This window comes from Neofelis nebulosa, chromosome 6, assembly GCF_028018385.1.
Source record: "Neofelis nebulosa isolate mNeoNeb1 chromosome 6, mNeoNeb1.pri, whole genome shotgun sequence".
NCBI classification, from domain to species: Eukaryota; Metazoa; Chordata; class Mammalia; order Carnivora; family Felidae; genus Neofelis; species Neofelis nebulosa.
This window is the reverse complement of record NC_080787.1, coordinates 43,401,826-43,420,207: the sequence shown is the minus strand read 5'-3', so window position 1 is coordinate 43,420,207 and position 18,382 is coordinate 43,401,826. Positions and strand designations below refer to the sequence as shown.

At 55.8% G+C, this 18,382-nt stretch overlaps 1 protein-coding gene across 5 annotated transcripts in view; it reads left to right on the top strand.

Moving 5' to 3' along the window:
- TFEB (transcription factor EB) overlaps positions 1-18,382 on the top strand; it is a 55,577-nt gene that overhangs the window by 21,317 nt on the left and 15,878 nt on the right. Inside the window, exon 1 of one of the 5 annotated variants that reach the window (XM_058733905.1) lies at positions 5,250-6,410. The exons of 3 other annotated variants lie outside the window; for them this stretch is intronic. The gene's annotated coding sequence lies outside the window, so the exon portion shown is untranslated. Of the gene's footprint in view, positions 1-5,249; positions 6,411-10,006; positions 11,377-18,382 lie in introns of those variants that run through there. One more of the 5 variants, XM_058733902.1, reaches the window with a different exon arrangement.

Here is an 18,382-nt window from a genome sequence, read left to right as displayed (position 1 = left end):
CCTGCTTTTTCTTAAGTGCAGGATAATTCTATTTCCAATGTCCTGGTCTTTTACAATATCACGAGCATTTTGAGATGAAGAAGTGAGGTTTGGGGATTGGTAAAGACAGGTGGGATTTGAAGTGTGTCCAGAGCCACATTTCTGGCTTTGTAGAGATTTGCAAGATGTTTCCAATTCCCCAAGGACTGGACTGCAGCCTGAATATCAAGGGACTGATCTGCCCATCCACCTAAATTTGCTGCTTTATATCGGGGTGATTTCCAACTGAGATGGAAAAATTTCTACTTCTAGAGATTCAGGGTTTAAAACAGTGTGTCTAAAAGTCTACCTGAAGCATTTAACGAAGGCCCAAAAGTCTATCTAAGGCATTTAACAAAGGCCTTCTTGGACCAATTCACCTTAGGAGGAAAAGCCTCTATTATTGTTCTCATTATTGAACATTGGCCTCCAGCTGATTCATTTCCTGATCATTTGTAGGAGGGCCTGGAAGAAATTCTGGTCATCTGTTTTCTCTGTGAAGGGGGGAGGGGTGCTTTTCCCCAGGAGGCCATCTGGCTTGTCTGATAACTATGGTGTAATCATGGCTGGGAAGATCGTTCCATAGCAGCCAGTTGAGGTCCCTGTGGGGGGGGGGGTTGTGAATGACCGCTAATCCTTCAAACTCTTCTTTAAATTTGGTAGGATCTTCTCCAAGTAGAGACAAAACGGGCTTTGTAATTTCACGCTGTTAAAGAAGTCCTTAAGGCTAGCCACCATATTCCTTTGTATCTTCTTTTTAATTTGCTCTATCCATAGGTACCAATCAGACCATTATTTAGAATGAGAGCTCTCTAATTTTTTTTTTAACATAGAAGTTTGTCCAATTCAAAGAATCCATTGTCATTGACGAGGAGGATCTTATATTAATCTTAACAGTGACTCAAACCAATAAGCCCTTTCATGGCTTTACATGGACATTAGAGGTGTTCCTAAAGAGGGTGCAAAAGTTGCAGCCCTTGCAAGATCCAGAAAGTTCATTCCCAGAGTTACTCTAAGAAAACAAAGACCTCTGTTGTCGTAGGTGGTAATAATGATGTAGTGAAAATGGAGGCTCTGGGAACGTTAGATGTCTCTAGTAACAGACCTGCTGATTTGTGACACCAGGTAGGTGCTACTGTTATGAGACTTTTCCAGGACTATTAAGACAATGCAGGTTGAGATGACTGAGGCCTTTAATGGATTGGGACCCCCTTGTGATTCCCCCGAGAGTTGGTATCGTCAGACAAAGAGAGTGCTGCTTGTGGTTCCTCATGTCTTGGAACCCCAGTCTGTTCAACAGGCCATTAAATGTATGACGGGCCATGCATGTCCCTGCTGGTTTCCACCAGAAAGAATATTCTCCTTGGTCACAAAGCCAAGCTCTAAGGACGTAGAATAAGACTAAAGGAAAGGAGACCCATGGTTCTCCTCCTTATGACAAATGACACAAAAGACAGAGACAAAAGAAAACAATGACAATCTCTGGTTGAAAGAGGATCAATAGAAAACAAAAGTATTTACGACACACTTTTACCAGAGTCCCTATACCTAAGGAACTAGTTTACACAAATATTTAGAAATGAAAAGGACTTGATCACTTTTGCTTTCTCCAGACCCAGCCGGCAGAGATCTAAGAGACTGACATGGTAAGAAAATTTACCTTCTGCTGGCTCCTGCTCGAGGTCCCAGAGTCTCTCAGCTGCTTCCGGAGTGAGCACTGTCCAGCCAGGGAAGAGCCCCATGTTGGACAGCAAAACTGTAGGGGAAGAAACTTTCTCCTTCTACCCTTCTAGGTTCTTTGGCTGGTCTAATAATTAAATTGACATAAGATAGATTAACAAGAAGAAAAACAAATTTAATTTTGTATGTACCATAGCCCCCCAAAATATGAGGCTCAAAGAAGTGACCAAAGCAGGCAGCTTTTATGCAGTTTAGATAAAGGAACAAATTGTGAAGAGTGAACAGAACAAAGGGGTTTGGGCTAAGGGTAGCTGATTAGTAAAGAAGTAACAAGATTTGTTTATACAGCCTTTTTGGCCCCAAATTCCCTGTTTCTAGAGATAAGGATGTCTCTCCACCCTCTGGTACAGGGAGAGTACCTTTCACCGGGGAGATTTATTTCCTGCTCTCAGGGGCACGAAGGAGAGTCTTGTACCTGTTTTTTTTTTTTTTTTTTTTAACTTTATTTTTTTTATTACTTTAAAAAATTTTTTATTTATTCTTGAGAGACAGAGTATGAGCAGGGGAGGGTCAGAGAGAGAGAGAGAGACACAGAATTTGAAGCAGGCTCCAGGCTCTGAGCTGTCAGCACAGAGCCCGACGCGGGGCTCAAACTCACCAACCGCGAGATCATGACCTGAGCCGAAGTCCGATGCTCAAATGACTGAGCCACCCAGGAGCCCCTTCTACCTGTTGTTTCTTAAGTACCTGTAATTCAAAATAATCAATATGCCAAGTGACATGTTTTGCTTTCTTTCTCTTGCCCCTCTTAACAGGATTGTTGAGGAAGAGTTGGGATCAAAAGCCTGAGTGGGTCCTGAGGAGGACTTCATAGAACAGAGGTGCTAAACTCCCTGAACCTCGCCCCCTCCCCGCCCCCTCCAGAGCTGCCAGGAATTTTTCAGGGCTTGCAGCTAACTTCAAAGTCCTGATGCATTTTGTTTGGGCCTGCTCCAAGCTTTCATGTTTCCTGCTGGCCTTGATAGGCGTTTGAATTGGTGGCCCCAAATCTACTCCAGGGGACCCCAGTCCTACTCCAGGATTTCCCCAGATGTGTTCTATGGAAGGATTTGGTGGTCAAGCAGGGATGGGAGAGTGGGAATCAAAAAAAGCAAAATGGTTTTCTTTGCTGGAGGACTTGTCAGAGCCTTTGATATGCTGATATTCATTGTGTACCTCTAACACGGGGTCTCAACATCCTGCAGGATAGCTCAAAGGGCTGGTGTTCAAACCTCCATTTTCCAGATGGAGAAACTGAGACCTGGGGTGAGGCCCAGGAAATGATTTCCCAAGATCATGCAGTTATCTCTAGTAAAGCTGGGACTAGATCCCAGGGCTCCTGAGTTTCATGGCCAGTGCTCTGCCCATGACATCCCCTCCTTCCTGTGTTCTTCTCAGAGAAATGTTGTATGTAGTGCTGCTCCCTTCCTGAAGGCCCCTCGCCTTTTTCTGGCCCCTCCCCTCTGGCTGCCAGCGCATTAGAGGGTGTCCTATTCCCTCTGGGTATCCATTGATGGGAGACGGGGCTATGCCCAGCACACACGCTCCAGGGAGTTACCTGCCCGGCTAATGGATGGCAATAAGGCTGCATCCTAGCTGTGGGGCCCAAGTTAATTGGGTTTCCTGGGTCCCAGTCTCCTCAACTGTATCATGAAACTTCATCACCTGGTTTATCACCTGGAGTTGTTGAGAGGTTCAGCTCTGACACCATATGTGATTGTGCTCTATTCATGTTCAACTCATGTACGGATACCCATGAGTCTAACTATTCCTGTCATTTCTGGGGTACAATGAGGGAAGAACAACGGGAAATCCGAGCAAGGCCCTGGGCCATGGGATCTGGCATGTTGGGACTCCTCGATTCTGACTCAGCCCCCACACTGGATATCTGCCCTTTACTGTGCCACTGTCCTCTCTGGTCTCAGCTCCCCAGTCACCTATGAGGTGGGCCAGTCTGGCTGACTCTGGGACCCATTTTGCAGGTGAGACATGAGGGGAGGGAGCTGGGGGCACGGTTTCCTAGTTTTCTGTGGGGAAGTTGGTGTTCAAGTTGGGGAGAGAAGGTCAAAGCATCTTGGGGCACCAACACAGGTCTGCCTTGAGTGGGGTAGTCTTCCCCAGCCCTCCCCACCCCTTTGATAACCCCCAGCCTTCGCCCAGGGTGGCTGGCCACCGGGCCTGTAGGGTAGGAGGGCGTGTGAGTGCCCTCATGTCCCCGTCAACTCAGCAGTTGGGAGTTTAAGTCCCCTAGGCCCTCTGTGGACTGTGGTGGGCTCCAAAGGAGAGGCCGGGAGGTGGGCCAGGCTGGGTTGGGAGGTAGGAGGAGTGTCCTCTCCCCCCCCACCCCCCAAGGCTGTTTGCCTGAGTTATTCTTAGCGCTGACTCATTATAGAGTCTATTTTTAGCCTTGTTTCTAAGTGTTGCCAACATCTGGTGCAGCCAGTACCAAAGGGGGTAGGGATGGCAGGGGCGACCCCTTTGAGCATTGCCGGGGACTGGAGCCATTGGCAGGAGGGCCAGGACAAAGCCCTCTATGTCCCACACCTGTCATGACTTGAAGCCAGGCACGCAGTAGGTGTCCTATTTGTGCTTGTGCATTGATTGCTCTTCCACTGTCTCATCCTTCCAGGTCCAGCCCCTGTGGGGGGCAGGGAATGAGTGTTACCTGCCCCCCAGCAGGAGCTGATGGTACTTACCAGGTAGGCTTTCCCGTGTCCACCGCTCAGAAGTTCCAGCTGGCTTCTGACGCCCGCAGAGAGGGACCTCAGAGGAGGGAGGCAAGCCCCAAGCCGGGGCCCCTGTGACAGCCACCACCAGAGGAGACGCCGGCAGATGTTAGAGGGGAGTAGTGTGGCTCAGTGGTTATGGGTATACAGCTGGACTGCCTGGGGTCCAGGCCTGGCTTTGCTACTTCCTAGCTGCGTGACCTTGGGCAAGTCGTCATCCTCTCTGTACCTCAGTTTCCTCATCTGTGGGACAAGGATGGGAGTACAGTGTTTTGAAGACTAACAGAATAACGTGTGAAGTGCTGTATAATAAGGAGGTGGTGGCCTTCTTACCACTTTCGTTGTTGTTATTACTAATGAGAAGCTCTGTGTGTGCCCCCTCTGTATGTTGGAGTGAGTTGGGTAGGAGGCTTCTCAGCTTTTCTCTGCGTAAAGTGAAGCTAGGGGTGGGGCCCGGAGAGAGTGGTTATAACCTCGGCATCGTGATGGCGATCCCTGCAGGGCTGCAGCAAGGGATAGAGAGCGTACAGGCAGGTTGGGATGTGGGCTTTCCCCTTCATGGGTTGAATGAGTCACTTAACTTTTGTGACCATCCATTTCCTTACCTACAAGACAGATATGATCACAGGCCATAGAATTCTTGCTGGGCACACGGTGGGAACTGAATCCGTGAAATTTTGTGGGGGGCGAGGCGCATTGCAGGGTCCTTTTTCCGTAAGGGGGATGGGGTGCCATCGCCTTGGGAGTCAGGGAGGGGAGCTTGGCCTGGAGGCTTGAAGAAGGGGGACTGTGATCCTAGCTCTCCCTCAGCTGTGTGATCTGCACACATTTCTTGCTTCCCCTGGGCTTCTGTAACACAAAGAGGTCAGAGAAAGCTGGTCTTGAGACTTCCTCAGAGCCTTGGGGAGTGATCTGGAGACTGTTTGAGCGCGTGGGGGAGGCCTCCAGTTGGAGGCCAGGTGGTCTGGCCACCCCCCTCAGCCCCACAGAGCTGCTTTATTCTCATGCTTTACATACATATCGAGGTTCTAGGTAAAGTTTATCTGAAAACAGGGCTCTCCTGCTAGAAATAGCCCAGGAAATCTCTGGTGGGTGACTTCCCAGGCCTCTTGTCATCTGATGGGCATTGGCTCTTGGAGGTGACCCATGCAGGGGGAGGTGGTAGGGCTGAGATGGGGCAGAAGGGCCCCTGCCACAGCACTGGCACATAGCAGGTACTCAAGAAATATTTGAAATGAATGAATGGAGTGGCAGTATCCCAGAGGAGCAGTACTTCTGATTTGGTGGCAGATCTTCTCCTACCCTTTCCTCTGTCCCCCGCTTTGGCCAGCCTTAGGCTCCCTCAGCTCTGGGGTCCAGGTTCAGCCTTCCTCACTCGGAGTCCCAGTTTGTCCCTTGATAAAATGAGGGCGATAGGCTCAGCCTCAGAAGGTCCCTTCTGGCTCTCAGCCTCGGTTGTCAGGGCAGGTCACACGCATCCACACACGCATGCACACACACGCACGCCCGCACACAGCTCCGTGACGTGGGCCTGGCTGGGGGGTGGGGGGCTCCTCTTCCCCTCCCCAGGCAGGAGCCCCCTCAAGTTCTCCTGAAGTGAAGGTTGGGGTGCTGCAGGTCTCTGGATGGGGCCCCCAGGAGATGATGTGCTGGAACTGGGGCTCGGCCTGTGGGTGTGAGAGGAAGGGTGGGCATCTGACTGTGTCCTCTGGGCTGCAGCTGCCACCGTGACCTTTGTGTGTGACCTTCTGGGAGTGTGGGCGGCTGCCCACAGAGCACATATTTGTGTTGTTCTGCCTGGGTGTGAGGGGGTGGTGTGAACGGTGGCAGTGAGGGAGCAAGGGCAGTTATCTCCTGTTGCCGGGAGCCGCCAGGGCTCTGAGAAGAATGGAAAGTGATTTCATGCAAAGGAGCCCTTCCGTCTCTGCCTTTTGGCCACAATCTGAGGTATGGGGTGGCCTGGCTTCCTTCCTTTCCCCCACCTGCCTGCCAGAGGCCCCTGTTCCCCCTCCTCCTGCCTCAGGGATAAGGAGGATCTGCCTTGATCTGCAGTCTGACACCCCTCTCAGGGGGTTTTCGGGAGTTGGTCCATACCCGCAGCTATAGGAGTCGGTGTGGGGACCAGGAGGGCATCTAGGCCTTGATTCCTGGCACTACGTAATCCCCTAAGCTGGAGGAAGTAGCCTGCAGAGCCCCAGGCCGGGATGCTGTGGTCATTACCCCGTTACCAGCCCAGTGGTTTTCCAGCTTGAGAAGACCTGCCAGGGAGGGGAGGGGAGAGGCCCCACCTGCCCACCGGCTCTGCCATCCCAGCTGCAGCCCTGCTGGTGACTCATGCCCCTGGGGAGTGAGCCCGGCTTCTCTCCCCTGGGGCACCCGGGGCCTTGGTGCTGAGCCCAGGGCCCCAGCAAGCTGGTGGCGGGGACGTGGGGAGGTGTGGTGTTGGGATTGAGGCCCTCTGTCTGGGGAGAGGTCGCAGCAGATTTTTCTTGCACCTTCTCCTGGCCCCGCAGACTACCTTCCCTTTGCCCACAGGGGAGACCACAGCCCCCAGTTACATAATGGGTCCCAGATGCCTCCCGAGTGAGCAGCCCAGTGGGGCAGCTGGATCCAGGAGTCCCTGTTCCCCAGTGCCCGGCACTGTGCACGACCCCATTCCACTGCCTGGGCTCACTGAGGGCGTGGGTGGTGCCTGCCTTCCTACGCAGCCCCCAGCGGGGCTGTGCCGCCTGGGAGGGATGGGGAGGCCCTCTCCAGGGAAATGAATTCCTGGCCTGACCCCAGATGCCGGCCTGCCCAGCTCTGCTCCAGGGTAATGCTGGGTGTACACACAGCCCCATTGTATGCCTGGGCTCTGTGCCCGCCATGGGCCTGGCACCAGCTCTATCAATAGCAGTGGCTCCTCAGTTCCTCGGCACCCCCTGCCAGGGCCCGAGACACTGGGCCCCTGGTGGGGAGGAAAGGAGGCCTAGTGATCGGGGTGGTGGGTGTGTCCTGAGTGGAGGGGCCGGGACCATTCGGCCCCTTGAGGAGCCAAATGAATACATTTGCTTTTCTCACCAAGTGTGAGGTACAGGAGCAGGGAGCGTTATCCCCATTCATATGAGGAGACCGTGGCATTGAGGGGCAAGGTGACTTCCCCAAGGTCACACAGCTACCAAGCGGTGGAGCTCAGGGCTGAGCCCGGGCGGCCTCGGGGCCAGAGTTGGAACTCGCTTCCATCTCGGGGTTTAAGAAAAGGCAGGCCTGCCTTCTTCTTTTCACAGCCCAACTTTGGGGACTGTGTCAGGCCGCTTCTGGAAAGTGTATGTTCCCAGGGTGGAAGGGGGCCCAGGAGCAGTACGGTCTGGAACCCCATGTGCTTGGGAGAAGCGTGGTAGTTAATTTTCAAGGATGATGTAGGTGGCTGAGTGGGCAGAGCAGGTCTCCAGATCTAGAAGACAGCTCTGTGCCTCAGTTTCCCTGCTCCACCTGCATCGTGTATCTCCTGTGCTTCTTGGGAGGGCCCAGGAATGTAGAGGTGAGACGTGGCGAGGGCTGGGGCCTGGAGCCTCACACTCTTTTCCTCTGCTCCACAGACCGGTGGGGAAGGCCCCCTTCCCCAATCTAGATGCCCCTGGAGGCGGGCTGCCAAGGCGTCCAGCCGCTTCTATTCTGAGAGTCCGTCCTGAGCTGCCCCATCTCCTCAGGTTTCCCAGCCTGAAGGCACCTCTGAGGCTGTGGGCAGCTTGCAGAGGGGCAGCCTGGCTCTAGGCTGTGAGGGGGGTCCCGCTTCTGCCCATGTCCCTCAGGGCAAGATGGACGGTGCCCAGATACCACTTTTATGGGGTCTGTCCCATTTCTCACTCGCCGGGGCTCTACCTCTACCCCACGAGCCCCGACCCCTGGGGCTGGGCAGAGCTGAAGCTCCTCCCTTCCTTTGGCCCACCCTCCTTGTCCCCTGTCGTCCTGGGCATGCAGCCTGGTCCCTTCCTTCAGTGCCACCTCAGCCCTCTTAAAAATGGACAGGGCATTCTGCAGTGACCACAAGATTGTGTAACGCCATGGCTGGGCCGTAGGGACAGGTGGGGAAGAGAGAAACTGGAAGCTCCCTTTTCCACTGCCCCCCCACCCCCTGCCCCGGAGCCTTGTCTCCCTCCCCACTCTGCTGGGGCTCAGCTTTCTCTGTTTATGCCGCTCCCACCAACCAGCCAATACAGCTCCGTCCGAGGCCACAGGGGTGGACACGTCCAAGGGCTTCCAGAGATGAGCGATGTTTGGACATTCTACAGAAGGAAGGGGGATGGGGCGGAGGAGAGGGAGCGAGGAGGCCTCCTCAGCTGAGCCCAGAGCTCATGGTGGAAGGGCGTCCTGGATGCCTCCAGGCCTGGTAGGGAGTTTGGACTCTGGAGGACAGCGGGGTGCCTTTGGGGGTGATGGAGCAGGCGATGACTTTTCTTTGTTGGTCAGCCCATTTTGTGTCCACTCCCTTGTTCTCTCAGGGCTGTTTCCTTTCTCTGTTCCTCCAAAGACAATAAACCCTTCTCTCTGCTCTTCAGCCCCTTCTCTCTGATTCCTGCTCACCCCCTCCCACACGTCCCACACGTTCTTGGCGTCCTCTGCTCCACCGTCTTGGCCTGTTCCCCTGCCCTGCTTTGTCTGGCCTCCTCTCCCTCTCCCCAGCTCCCGACCCCCCCCTTCCCTGGGGTAGGGCTTGGGTGGAGTTGAGCCTTTGAGGAATGGGATATGGGCCTGGCGGGACCACACAGGGTACTGGCGCGATGGAGAACGTCTCCGGAGGATGTTCCCTGTTCTGACATGGCTCTCTACACCCTTCAGAAAACGACTGGGTCCCACAGTGTGGCTCGTCAGGAGGATCTCACTTGTAATTTGTCAACCTGATACACGGAGATACAGATTTCTCTAGCCGATAAATCAGAGAGTGGTGGGCCTTCGTTTTCTTGTTGTTAAGTTTGGCAGAGAGGATATGGACCCAGATGGGACTCAGACTGCAGACAACTATTGTTTCCTCCCCTGCATCCATCTACCTATACACGTACACACGCATCCGTTATATCCCCATGCACCTTGTCCGTGCTCTCATGCATGCATAGCCGCCCGTTCATCAGATATTTACTGAGCACCTGTGTTAGGTGTTTTACATTTAATCCTTACAGAAATTCTCCAAGACGGGCATTCTCAGCATTTTGCACATGAGGACGCCAAGGCCCCGTGAAGTGAAGTGAGTTGCTGAACGCTGCACAGACAGTAAGGGACACATCTGGAACGTTCAGCTCTCCGTGCCTGGAAAGACAAGCTCTTAGTGTGGTATCAAAGCGCCCCCCCCCCCCCCCCCGCCAGGCATCCCCAGTGCATAGTTCTTAGCATGGAACATCACAGCTGTGCTATCGAATGAATGGGCCTGCCGAGGTTCTGGAATGCTGGAGTTCTCTAGCTCCATCTTTGGTCCATCCCAGGGTTGGGGGGCAATGCAGGGCCCCGAGCCTTCTTGGGGCCCACCACGTGTTGGCACGACCAGTAACCACATGTTGGCACGACCACCCCTGGAATGGATGCTTCTTTGTCATAGAATGTGCCAGACGCTGGTGCATCCTTGTTTCTTCGCTCCATCTTGCCAACTCTGCTTCTGAGGGAGGTCTTACCCCTAACAGGCGGGAAAGTTCTAGGTGCACGGTTGGCCACTGCACCCAGTCTCCCCCAGTGGCTGGGCTCTTAGGCTGGCCCTTTTACTGGCCTTTCTTTCTAAGCTTTCGAGTTAGCTGCTCCGTTACAGGTCCTAACCTCCTCCTCAGGGCCCACTGGCTGAGACAAGGATGTGGGTACAGGTAGTTTACTTGGGAGGTGACCCCAGGAAGAGCCCGCAGTGGGGTAGAATAGGTGGGGTTGGATAGACAGGGAAGGGAAGGAAGCCAAGAAAATGTATGTTTGGGAGCAGGTGACTGCTGTGACATCTGAGGCTCGGGCTCACTGGGGGCCCCTGTAGAACCCCAGGACGAAGTGGGGTGAGGGAATGGGTGTCTCTTCACTAGCCCTGCAAGGTCTCTGGCTAAGAGCTGCTGGGGGAAGACGGGATGCTGGCTCTGACATGGAAGCGGGTGCCAGCAGCTGGCAGGGGGTGTGGCCGGAGCCCTGATGGCCTCAGCAGCACCCACCGAACCCAGGCCTGGGAGTCCCTTGGAGTATGCCTCTTGTCGAGCCCTGTGTCCCCAGCGCCCTTCTCTCCAGGCCCACGAAGCTGCCACTCTCAGCTGCCCCGGGGAAGACCCTGCCCCCTGGAGCCAGTCACCAGGGCCACCTTCGTTGTGTTCAACAGATACTTAAGGAGCTCCTATGTGTGGCAGAGGAAGCTGTTAGGATCCCTCCAGGCACTCACAGCAGATGAAAGGGACCCAGCACACACGAGGTCCTTCCCGTAGGTCAGACACCGGCAGCCATTTCCAGGCCCCGTCCGAGGCAAGTGCACTTCTCTGGGCTCCGTCAGCTCCCAGAGGGCGGGACGGATGTGCTGGGTGGCACGGAGCCTGGAGCCACCTTTGAGTCCCCTCCCAGCCCCAGCATCCTGAGACTGTGATTGTAGTGGTTTCTCTGACTTCCTTTTCCTTTCTCTCAATGCCCCTGCCTCTTCCCCTCCTGGGGCCACTGGCCCCATGGCTGCCACGTGGTTGTCTTCTGGTGCCCTCCCTCTGTGTCTCTATGAGGAACAGGATGCAATTTGCGGGGCAATGGGAGGGGGGGCATTTTATTCAAGGGCATCCTTCTGTGTCCCTGGTGAGGGCTCTGCCCGGCGCCTGCTTCCTGGAGAGGGGCCTCCTCCCTGCTGACTCCTGCTCCCACCGTGCAGATTCGCACAGCAGTCCGAAGCCTTATGGGGCTGAGGGCATGGGAAGAGTTAAGAGAGGGAAGTGGTGTGTAGGTAAGGCTTGGGGTGGTGGAGGGGGGAGGGCAGGAGGTGAGCATGGGGCAGGTGCTGGGCCCGGTGGGGCGCCGGGCGGCAGGTGGGCCTGCCAGAGCCTCGGCTCCTTGACCTCTCTCTCCAGCCACCACCCTCTGCCTTTCTATCCAGGTTTGGTCGGGGCGCAGGTGTCAGGGTGGGCCACAGGAGTTCGTCCGCCCGTGATGGCCAACCTCATGACCTTTGACATTCTCTCCTCGTCTGCCATGCATCTGCCCCGCTTGCAGAGAAAGGTGGCTGCGCTCTTGGGGCTGGTGCACTGGTGTGAGGGCCGGGAGGACAGACGCCGTTGACGTGGGCCCCAGAGGTGGACTTTATGATGAGGCTTTCGATGGGTGGCTCGGGTTGGAGCTTAAGCGACCAGGGCGCTTTGGTCCAGGGCGGAGGTATGAGGCGTCTCACTGGGGAGGCACGGGACGCGGTGGTTGGGAGATCACGAAAGGGGGAGAGAGGAGGGATGTGCCCCTCCCCCATCCCGACATGCACAAAATCCAGGGCACTTGGTTCCTCTCTCTCTGCCCCGCTGACGGCAGGGTGCTTCTTGCATTTGAGGACAGAAACAAAAGTTAGGCAAGCTGCTGTGCGAATCTGGAGAGTGAGACTGGGGTGTCCCTCCCATACCTGCGTGTGTGGCAGGGACGGGGCAGGGGCACGAAGCTTACTCCTCCGTAGGTAGTCACGGTGGAGTCGCCACTGAGGACATTTCACTTGTGGGGGGCGAGGCTGGCTGGCAGGGCATCTTCCAGTTGGAAGAGGGGTGGAGGGGCCAACTGGAGTGTCCCCGGGCAGGACAGAGGTGAAGCTGAGTTTGGGGTCTGGGGCGGCTGCCAGCACCGGGGAGGCCCTGGGGTGGGCAAGGGGTGGGACAGGACCCAGGCGAGGGAACCCCTGGTTTTGTGCCCCACTCATGTCCCCAGAAGCCCAGCCTGGGGCACGGGCAGGGGAGGAGGGCCAGCGGGGTAGGTGCCTGTAGTGAGCCGAGGAAGGTCTGTGGCTGTCCCGCGGCCTCTGTCTGCGCCACCGGCCGCCCTGTCCTGCCTCCACCGGGTGTGAGTCAGACCGAAAGCAGAAGCTGCCAGACATTGCACAGGGTGAAGCGAGGCAGAACCAGCCGTGCTATTTTGGAACCTGGTTAATTCCCCTCCTGTCCCCCACCTCGCTTCTCTCAGGGCTTCTGCCCCCTCCTGGTCACTAGCACTTTGCCTCCCTCGAGGGGACAGTTGGGTTGGGACATGACTTCCCCTGGCATGTGGGGTGGGGGTGCTTAATGTCCCTTCCCTTGCTGGACCCCCTTCCCGGCCAAGAGGTGCTGGCTTCTAGGAAGCCAGCCTTCTGGTATTGGGGGACAGAGTGCCCCCTCCTGGCTGGAGCTCAGCGCCCTTGATCAGGACACCCTGGCGAGATGATGGTCTGTCCGCATGCACCCTCCCCCGCCCATCTTTCACCACCCTCAAGGCAACTGTCTGTTGCCTCTCCCTCTCTGGAGCTGTGAGCTACAAGGCCTTCAGGGGACAGCCTCTCCCAGCAGGGACTCTTAGAGTATTGGGAGGGATTTCCGGACCCAGAGTGGAGATATTTTGGGGCCAAGGGCCTTTCCAGAACCCATGACATCACATACCCTGCAGCAGCCCCAACTCATCCCCCTAATCTATGGGTCTTTCTTGGGCATCCTAGGCCTGCTTGAGGTTCTGGCCCCACGTTTTAGGCTTTCTTTGGAGCCCGCATGAGCCTGGGGGCCCCTGGCAGTCCAGTCTGCGGTGGCGAAAGAGGTCAGTAGGGTGTGTGTTTCTGAACTGAACGTGGAGGTGTAGAGGTGAGAGCCATTACCCATCTGTGGGCAGGGTGGACAGGGGTCCCGCCCCCACCTGAAGCTGTGTGGCGGGACAGAGGGTGGGCTTTGCGGTTGCCCTATGAGAGTGTGTGCGTCAGAGATGGGCATGGCCTCCCCTGTGTGTTGCTGCCTCTGGGGGGACCCTGAGGTCCGAGCTTCACCCAGCAACCTGGGGTGGTAGATTTCATGCTTGGGCGGGGGGTGGGGGTTGGTCAGCAGGCACATTGCTGGTGACCAATTACTGCAGTTGACAGGGATGTGGGTCCTGGTCAACCTTAAGAGAGCAGGACTCAAGCTTCTCGTTGCTCAGATGGATTTGGGACTCAGGCAGGTGAGAGCAAGGCTAAGGCAGTAAGGTCTCCTAGGCCGCCTGCAGGGGCTTCGGCACGCCCCCTGCCTTCTATACAACACACAGCAATGAGTTAAATGCACAGCCAGCCAGGAGCCCAGAGCCCTGTGATCCTGCCTCCACCTTGGCTCCTGGCCCCAAGAATCAGGGCTGTGCGCTCAGGGTCACCGTGGGGCTCAAGAGAGCCCTGCTGTCCCTGCAAGTATGTCTTCCCACCAGGGGCCTGCACCTCCTCACTGTCTCCACCCGTCACCCACTTTTATACTTGGAACCAGGTGACCAAGACCCCAGGAGGCTGCAAATGACTTCCCCCATCAGATCTCCTAGAATGCTATGTGAAGAAGCAGATTCTGATTCAGTGAGTCCAGGCTGGCCTGAGAGAGCCTGCATTTCTAACCAGCTCCCAGGGGAGGTGATGCCTGGGGGTCCTGCTTTGAGTGGTGAGGCCTAATAAGGCCCTGTCCCATCTAAACTCCAGCCAGATTGGCACTGCTCACCTAGCTGGGGAACTAACACACTCATGGGCCACCCCCTAGGTGCCAGGAGCATCACACACTTGAGCTCCTTGATCCCTCCTTCACCTCCTCTGAGGGAGGTGGCATTATCACCATCCGGTGTTACAGATGGGGAAACTGAGGCTCTGGGAGATTAAGTTCCTGTCCTGGGTCACACGGCTGGTGAGTGGCAAAGCCAGGCAGGGACTGAATGGGGGATAGTTGTGGAGGAACAAAAGCTGAGTGAGGCTGGCATCCTGTCTCACCTGCCTACCCCAGGGCCCCCCTCCACGAATGGGTTTGCCATCACCTGCCTCCTCAGGCCCTTCCCAGACAGACTCCTCAAACGGGCATCTAGCACACTGCCATGGTCCATGCACTCACGAGCCTGGGCCAGAGGCTGGGTGTGCAGACTTCTAGACCCCTACCAGCTGTGTGACCTCAGGCAGATGGTCAGCCTCTCTGTGCCTCAGTTGCTCTCTCTCTAAAATGGGGGCTATATTGCTACTTCCTCACAGGTGGGTGGGCTTGCTTTGAGGATTAAATCAGAAATATATTTCGGGGCGCCTGGGTGGCGCAGTCGGTTAAGCGTCCGACTTCAGCCAGGTCACGATCTCGCGGTCCGTGAGTTCGAGCCCCGCGTCAGGCTCTGGGCTGATGGCTCGGAGCCTGGAGCCTGTTTCCGATTCTGTGTCTCCCTCTCTCTCTGCCCCTCCCCCGTTCATGCTCTGTCTCTCTCTGTCCCAAAAATAAATAAAAAAAAAAAAAAAAAAAAAAAAAAAAGTTGAGAAATATATTTCAATTCAGAACAGTGCCTGGTGCATAGGAAGCACTCAGTACAGATAATAATAAACTCCCGTTGCTTTGTACCTGGGAGACTAGAGGCCACCCTCTCTGTACATTCACACCATGGCCACACTCATAGGTGTTTTCCTTCCTTCTTTCCTTTCCTGTCCCCTCTGCCACTGTCTTACTGGACACTTCAGTTACAAAGAGATTGTTTCCAAAGTAATCAGAGGCCGATTCAGCTCTCGAAGAGGAAGCCGAACGGTGGTTCGTTTGTGGCATACAAGCCAAGCCATGGGGCACTGGAGAGGCTGGGGTGGGGCTGGGGCGGCAAGGATGCAGAGAAAGCCCTCCCAGGAGCAGGGGCCGGAGCCAGAGCTGGTGGGTCAGGCGTGCCGTGGACCCGGGCCTAGGGCAGGGAGGGCAGGGGTTCGGAGTCGGATGGGAGGCGGGAGCCACTCCGTGTGCTGCCCGCACGCTGCCCCCCACCTGCATCCTCTCCCACCCAGAGTCACAGAGCCTTCCTTGCCCGCGTTGAGGGCAGAGCGCTAGGGTGGGCGGGTGGGTGGGACTGCTGTCTCCTGAGCAGAAAGAAAAGCAGAGGCCGGACCCCCAAGGCTGCCACAGGCCTGGAGAGGGAGTTCGCGTGTGTGCGGCAGCAGTGGGAGTGAGAGTGAGGAGCGGTACCTGGCTCTCCTGCTCCCGGCCCTGCAGGCTGGCTCCGTGGGCACTTGGCCTTGGCTGTGTCCACGCTGCCCGGAGCCTCAGGGTGCCCGGACAGAGCAGGAAGGGGCCTGCCAGGGATCCCGTCCTGCCCTCTCATGGTATCAGCCAGGGTCCAAGGCCCAGCGAGGGGCAGGACCCGCCTGAGCTCACAGCTGGGCCATGGGACAGCCAAATGCAGATCTTCTAATCCCACTGTGCCCTTGGGAAGCGTCGGACGCTTTGGTTCAGGGCTGAAGGAGCCCTTTTGGAAGAGACTCATTCCCAGGCGTCAAAACCGTCAGGTCTCATCTTCCTTGCTGAGGGCTGACCTAGCACCCAACAGAAGGTCAGCTGGTCTTCCTTCAACAGGGAGAGGGGGGTGGGCTGGCTAGCGTAGGCAGGGGAGGTCAGGGGCTTGGGACCATTGGCGTCCCAATCTTGAGTCCGTGCCCTGGACTTTCAGCCCCCTTTGGATCTGGGGGGCCCCTCCTGCCCCTGCTGCAGTCCAGGCCAGACCTCTGTCCATGTAATCGTGTTTCTCTCCAGTCAGCTTGATATACTCTCCCCCTCCCCCCATTGCCCCCTCATGGCCCATGGTAACTGCCTCCGTGAGATCCAGATCTCTCACCTTAGTCTCTTGAGCCCCTGGGAGTGGATCAGTCTTAGCTATTGAGAAAAGAGAGTTTTCTGCAGGCGGATGGGGTCTGGCCTGCATTTGGGGGCTTCTGGGAGGGGTGTGCAGGCCTCTCTGGGAACCCTTTGTAAAGATTCACTGAGGGTAACTGCGGGTGGGGGCATGGGGCAGTGCTGGGAGTTTAGGGGGACGATAATCCACCTACGTGGACCTTCGCTATTGGCCCCTGGTTTCTTCCCCAGGAAAAAAACTGGTGGTGGTCATGCACCTCAGAGAGACCCGGGCTTGCATGCCTACCTCACTGTGTTCTCTCTATGTGACCTTGGAGAAGTCACTTAACCTTTCTGAGTCTTGGTTTTCTTATCTGCCAGAGATGCTATTTGTCCTGTGAGATGTTTGTGAAGGACAAATAATCTGATGTGGGTCACATGCTTAGCTCAGTGCCCGGTCCAGAGTAGGGACTCAGGAGTGTTTGCTGAGTGAGAGAACAGGTGATAACTGAGCATGCCTTGGGTCACTGGGCAAGCAGCATTCTGGGGCCCTGAGTCTCGTTCTGGGAATTCTGATGGGTGGGATGGGGTAGAGGTTCAGAAGAAGAGCGCTGACTTCTGGGGTGCACCTGTGTGGCTCACTCAGTTAAGCGTCTGACTTGGGCTCAGGTCATGGTCTTGAGGTTCACTGAGTTCTTTGCTAACAGCCTGGAGCCTGATTCAGATCCTCTCTCTCCCTCTCTCTCTGCCCCTCCCCCACTTGTATGCGCTCTCTCTCTCTTTCTCTTTCTCTCTCTCAAAAATAAATAAACATTTGGTGTGCATGCGTGTCTCAGTTGGTTAAGTGTCAGACTCTTGGTTTCGGCTTAGGTCATGATCTTGTGGTTTTGTGGGTTTGAGCCCTACGTCGGGCTCTGCACTGAACAGCACGGAGCCTGCTTGGGATTCTCTCTTCCTCTCTCTCTCTGTGCCCCTCCCCCACCTGCGCTGTCTCTGTCTCTCTCAAAATAAATACACTTAAAATAAACAAAAAAAAAAAAGGAGAAAAAAAGAAAGCTGATTTCTCTGGAAGCTTCTTTGTACCTGTGGAGACTGGTAGGTGGCCAGGAAACAATTGGAGAACAAAGCAGTGTAGCCACAGGCAGGATGCTCAAATGGACCAAGTGTCTGCCAGACGAGATGGGGACAGGGGAGCCAGGGAAAGAGAGGAAAGAGACAGCTGCTCACTGAGGGGGCGGGGTGAGGGATATGACCATGTGTGTGTGCGTGTGTATGTGTGTGTGTGTGTGTGTGTGTGTGTGTGAGAGAGAGAGAGAGAGAGAGAGAGAGAGAGAGACAGAGACAGGCAGACAGCGGGTCTCCATGTGTGGCTGGGCTGTATCTGTGCATAACACAAGGGCAGACTAGGACCTTTCTAGTTTCTTCTCTCCATGCTTCCCAGTTACACGTCCCTCAGTGGCAGTCTTCCTGGGGCAGGCTTCATGCCAGGGTCCGGCTGGTGCCTTTGGGACAGGATTGGCGCCTCTCTGGTCTGGGATCGCCTTTGAAGGCTCTCCATTTGCTGCACAACTGCCGTGCCTTGCCCCGGGCCAACAGGCGGGCCAGCCAGGAGGCACCAGCTCCCACCCTTTCCTGTGGGATGTGCGCTGGGACGTGGGGCTGATGGGCTCGAGCTGCAGGCACGGGCGGCCACTGAGCAGGCCAGGAGCTGTGGCTGCCCTTCATCTCCCCTCTCCTTCCTTTCCCTCCTCCCCGCCTCCTGCCCCTATTCAGAGATTTAAAAACAAGCCCCTATTCTTTCTCCCCCCACCAGCCCTGCAGCCTCCTGCGGTGGGTTCCCTAGAGGCAGGCTCTCTGCATGCCAGAGTCAAGTACATCCTGGGTTTGAGTTTGACTGTGCCGCCACTCAGGTGCTCCGTGCAGACCACCCTTTTGGAGCTTTAGTTTCCTCCACTGTTTGTTCCCCGTCTTTACTGATCACAAACAGAGGACTGGCCAGCCTGTGCCGAGGCTTGGCACTTGGCAGAGTGATTATGTTGCATGAGAGACAGGGAGAACCACATCCTACATAATAGTCTTTATGTCTGTCCAAGGCGGGGGGGGTGGGGGGTGGGAGGTGGGGGGTGGGCACTCAAGCCAGGGGATGGAGGTGAGACCAGACGTTCCCTCTAGGGGAGG